The sequence below is a fragment of the Thermobia domestica genome, chromosome 17 (genome assembly GCF_964235325.1).
Source record: "Thermobia domestica chromosome 17, izTheDome1.hap1.1, whole genome shotgun sequence".
In the NCBI taxonomy this organism is placed as follows: domain Eukaryota; kingdom Metazoa; phylum Arthropoda; class Insecta; order Zygentoma; family Lepismatidae; genus Thermobia; species Thermobia domestica.
The window spans coordinates 141,745,150-141,749,874 of NC_137470.1; the positions used below are offsets into that span (position 1 = coordinate 141,745,150).

Sequence of the window (4,725 nt, forward strand, 5' to 3'; positions counted from 1 at the left end):
ATATATATATATATTAACGCCAATATTGAAAAATGAATAAAATAAAATCAAACTTATTGTTTAATGTCCTATGATATGATCTGTAGTTAAGGGAGACAGATTATTATAATGAGTGTGAATGACTGTATAATAACTGGTGGAGAGATATCTAGGTAATATGAAGGGAATCGGGAGCACCTTCAGAAAACCCACGGACACAATTTTCTTCACTACAAGCTCATACAGCTTGGGATTGATCCAGGGACCCCACACCAGAAGTGAGGGCTCTACCACTGAGACACTGCCGAATAGAGATATGGTAGGTTACTTTTGTTTTTGAAATATTTATCAGATAACTCTCGTGCAGTTATAAAATATATAAAATAACTTCTTTTCGGATTTAAAAATCCAATATATTTCAATCAAAAATTTTCATGTACACATTATATCTGGAGAACTACATATAGTGTAGCCAAACCTGAACTATCACTTAAATCAGTATGATGTGCTTATTTCGTTAAAAAAAAAAAAAAAAAAAAAAAAACAGATTTAGGGGTCGTTCAATAATTTAGCGTCCTCTGATCCAAAAATCCAATATATTTCATTCAATCAAACATTTTCTTGTACGCCTCATATTTCGAGCACTACATATAGTGTAGTCAAACTCAAACTATGTCTTAACTCAGTATGATGTGCTTATTCCGTAAAATAAATACGAGAACTGGATTTAGGGTCCGTTCGAAATTTTGTGTCCCCTGACCCAAAATATAATTATTGGCCAAGATCGCAATCTTTTGATCCATTTTTTTTTTATAATTTCTAAAAGTTTTGTTATCCACTTTTAATGTTTAATTTGCTTATTTTATTTATTTATACATATTTCTGGGTATCACCAGTATCTATGGCCTTCAGCTTGTCATGTATGAGCGATAATATCGCATTATCGATGGTTAAACGAAGGAAGCGGCCTAGTATTTTGTCTTATCCCGGTATTTGCCAGATGCGAATGAGAGAAACGTGGACAAAAAATCTCACTTAAGATAACAGGTCTAAAAAGTTCTTACACTTTTATTATCGAGTATCCCCATCAGAAATAGAACCCAGAAGGCAAGAGACTTAGTGGCTGCGCTATGCGTGGCCACAATGTATAATTTTGTGTTGAAAAATGAAATACAATATACATAACAAAGAATAAGCAGGAGTAAGATAATCTAAAGGCTTAAGTATGTTATTTTAAATAAATGAACGTAACTTGAAACACTTAAAAGTTGTGTATATTATGTTTTGTTTCTTTGAATAGACCGATAATTCAACATTAACAGATGATACATTTGTTGAAACATTTACGCGTATTAAGTATTGTTATCTAGGAAGTTTTATATGTATACATATATATAATCAAAATGAAATGAAATCTTTAAGTTTTAAGTCCCACCGTTATGCTGGTTAGGCTAAAGGAGACGGTGATGATGAGAGATGAGTGAAATAGTGGAATGAAGAAAGTGGGAGGAAACGTGAGAACCCCCTAGAAAACCCACGAGCACGGTGTTTGTCCAGCACAAAGTTCACACGGTGCGAGCTGGGATCGAACCAGGGACCCCAAACTGCTGAGAATATTTAATTTTCATATTAGCTTAGTCCATATTCCATAATTAGTCCACATTAGTCCATTAGCTTCTAATTAGTCCATAATTATCTCAGGCCATCAACAACTAGTTGCAAATATACTTACTTACATATCAATCAATCGATTCAATCAATCTCTCTCTCTCTCTCTCTCTCTATATATATATATATATATATGATTAAATTACGTATCTAGTGTCTTGGTGTTAGATGTGATAATAACAAGTAAAATATTACTTACTCCAGGCGCGCCCCCAGAATTTTTTTTGTTGAAAAGGATCCAAGCTTTGCGAAAATTTCAATACTACAAGCCACTGCTTCTATGTAGTATTGAATTGGTATTTTTCTGCACTCGAAAACAGGATAGGTAACAGTAGACTGACTATAAATTCCGTGCTAAGTGCCAGAATGAAAATGTTGAGTATAAAAGCCCAGATTTTACTTCAGAAACTGATTGCACACACGCCCACGCGCATTTTTCTAACTATTACTTGAAGTGCTTCCACAGTGAATACTAGATAGCTCGAGTTTAACTGAGCAGTGTTAGGCACATGGGCCGCATTTTGACATTAAACGGTATTTTTCCATTTTGGCACTTAGCAAGAATTTTATTTTCAGTCTACAACTGTAAAATATTTCCACCTATATTTGCAATAAATAAATAAATAAATAAATAAATAAATAAAAATAAATAAAAAATAAATAAATAAATAAATAAATAAATAAATAAATAAATAAAATAATAGAACTAGATCGGTTTTATAAGGAAAAGAGTACAGATGAAGTGTAAGACCAAATTTTCATGCTACATCTCAATCATTTCCCTGTTAAACAAATATAGTTTTATTGAGAAAGTGTATAAATATATATTAAGTTAGGAAGTTTTTTTTTCTTTTCTTTTGAAAGGGTTATGGACTCGACGGCCTCTGACTTATTCTTTGTTGAAAATAAATATCCGATTTCTTTTTATATTAACGCTTACAAAGAACTTTTCCAGTTTATTGTAAATTTAGTCATGAATGAAATAAAATCTCTGAGAAAATGTAGCAACACATTTTTGCTCACAAGAACGCAAATGACCTGGAATTCGGTGGTTTCATCAGAGGACAGCTCTTTATGAATGTTGGAATTTTTGTTTATTAGGTTAATACCAAAAATAATCTAATTTTCCAAAATATAAAAATTTCTTATAATTATTGTCTTTAAGTATTACTTGTATTATATTACAGTAAGCGAAAAAATATGAAAATAGTTGAAGGCCCAACCGAGAGTCGAACTCGGGTCTTCGGATTCAGAGTCCGATGTGCTAACCGTTACACCACTGGGCCCGTTATAATCTGACTATCTTCTCGCATATATCTGTGATTTAAATCCCTCGACTGGAGACTACTATTATCTTCCATTATGTACATTTTGTTCATTAATGGAGCTTTTATTTGGAAGTATAAATACAAATATCTATTCTATATACAGAAAATGATTTCTAGTGTAAGAATTGCGCATAATTTACAGATTTTAGCGCCCATAATGTCGAACAGTGAATACTGCTTCTGATGTTAGTTGTTAGAGGCGCTGTCGTCGTAGTCTAACCGAAGAGCCGTCTTCAAGTGTTGCGAAGATTTGCAATGATTCATAACGAAATAAGAGTCTAAAGCAGTCACGTCCAATTACGTGTAAACAGAAACAACAACAAAACGTCTTAAGAAAACTACGTTTGCATTACACTTCACTCTCGTTAAGTTTGTCCAATTGCTCATAGGGGATGTTAGCGTTCAGATCAGAAGGATAAGAGTTCCATATCCTTCCAGTTGACATTCACAATCCATTGTTTTGATTTGACAAGACAGGCGTTATATTTAACGATTCTTCTCGTAAATTAAACCACGCAAATCTCACGTTTATAGTACGAAATCGATAATGTGGTTCTTATAATAAATACTTAGATACATTTTATATGAATAATGCGTTAGAAAATAGTTTTAAAAATGCTAGGATAATTTCTAAACAAATTTTATTTCCCAACTTCAGTAATACTGTAGGTGGTAGCTGAAGAGAAAGATATAGGACATTAACAAACACATTTTGAACACTTTTATGAAACCTAATCCACTGCTCGCTCTCTACGGGAAGGGGTGTCGACAAAAGAGGGTCATCATGATGTATGCTTAAAGGGACCAGAATTTTAACTTGCAAAAACGGGACGCATATCAATCTATAGGGGGAATTATAAAGCTCTGATTCCCAGATTGCATTTTTGACATCGCATTGTTTTCAAGGTACAATATACACAAGTTTTGGTTAATGCTATCTGTACATACGGCTACAAATTTCTTTAATTATTTCGAGCACCTTCAATGTTTTGTTAATTAAAAAAAGAAGTAATAATTTCCGATGTTTCTCTAGACCATGATTTGAGATCTAATATTTAACCTAAACACCCTCAATAGGCAAGAAATATATCACCAGTATCGGAAATATGTTAATGTTCTTATCATTTGAGACATCAGTCACAATCTAGACACACAGGGCCGGATTAAGAGGGGGCTTAGACCTGGGTCTCCAGTTGGAAGGGTACCTCCACTCTCATCGCGAATTACGAAGCTGAGAGAGTATTCTCCAAACTAGCTCTTCTCAAGAACAAATTACGTGCTACAATGCAACAAGACCCATTTACGCTCTCACCTTGTTATCAATTGAACATGAGGTGATCAGTCCTCTTGACTTCCAGAATGTGATAGAGGACTTTGCTAGAACGAAAACTAGGAAAAGAAATTTTTGAAGTACTCATTTTTTTATTTATTACATTTATATAATAGGGCAACTTTGTGTGTGTGTTTTTATGCATTTGAAAAGTTCCTTTAGGTAAACGCATGGCATGGTTGATGTCGTAGAACTACATGTATTCTCTTAAATTTTCTACCGTACTTTTACAGGAATGTATTAGGCGAAGTCAGCAAGGGCCACATATTTTTTCTAGCCCTGGGCCACTAGATGGATTAATCCGGCCCTGGAGACACGACTAGATCTTTGTGAATGAAACTGTACTTCGGACAATGCAAACGGAATCAAAATACTTCGCATAATACTTTTTCTTTCTTTTGGTAGGACCGAGCTTAAATT

At 33.7% G+C, this 4,725-nt stretch overlaps 1 non-coding gene across 1 annotated transcript; it reads right to left on the reverse strand.

Annotated features, from left to right (window-relative positions):
- Positions 1–2,861: 2,861 nt before the first annotated feature.
- Positions 2,862–2,933, reverse strand: TRNAQ-CUG (transfer RNA glutamine (anticodon CUG)). Its single transcript has one exon. It is a non-coding gene; the product is annotated as a tRNA-Gln (tRNA).
- Positions 2,934–4,725: the final 1,792 nt, after the last annotated feature.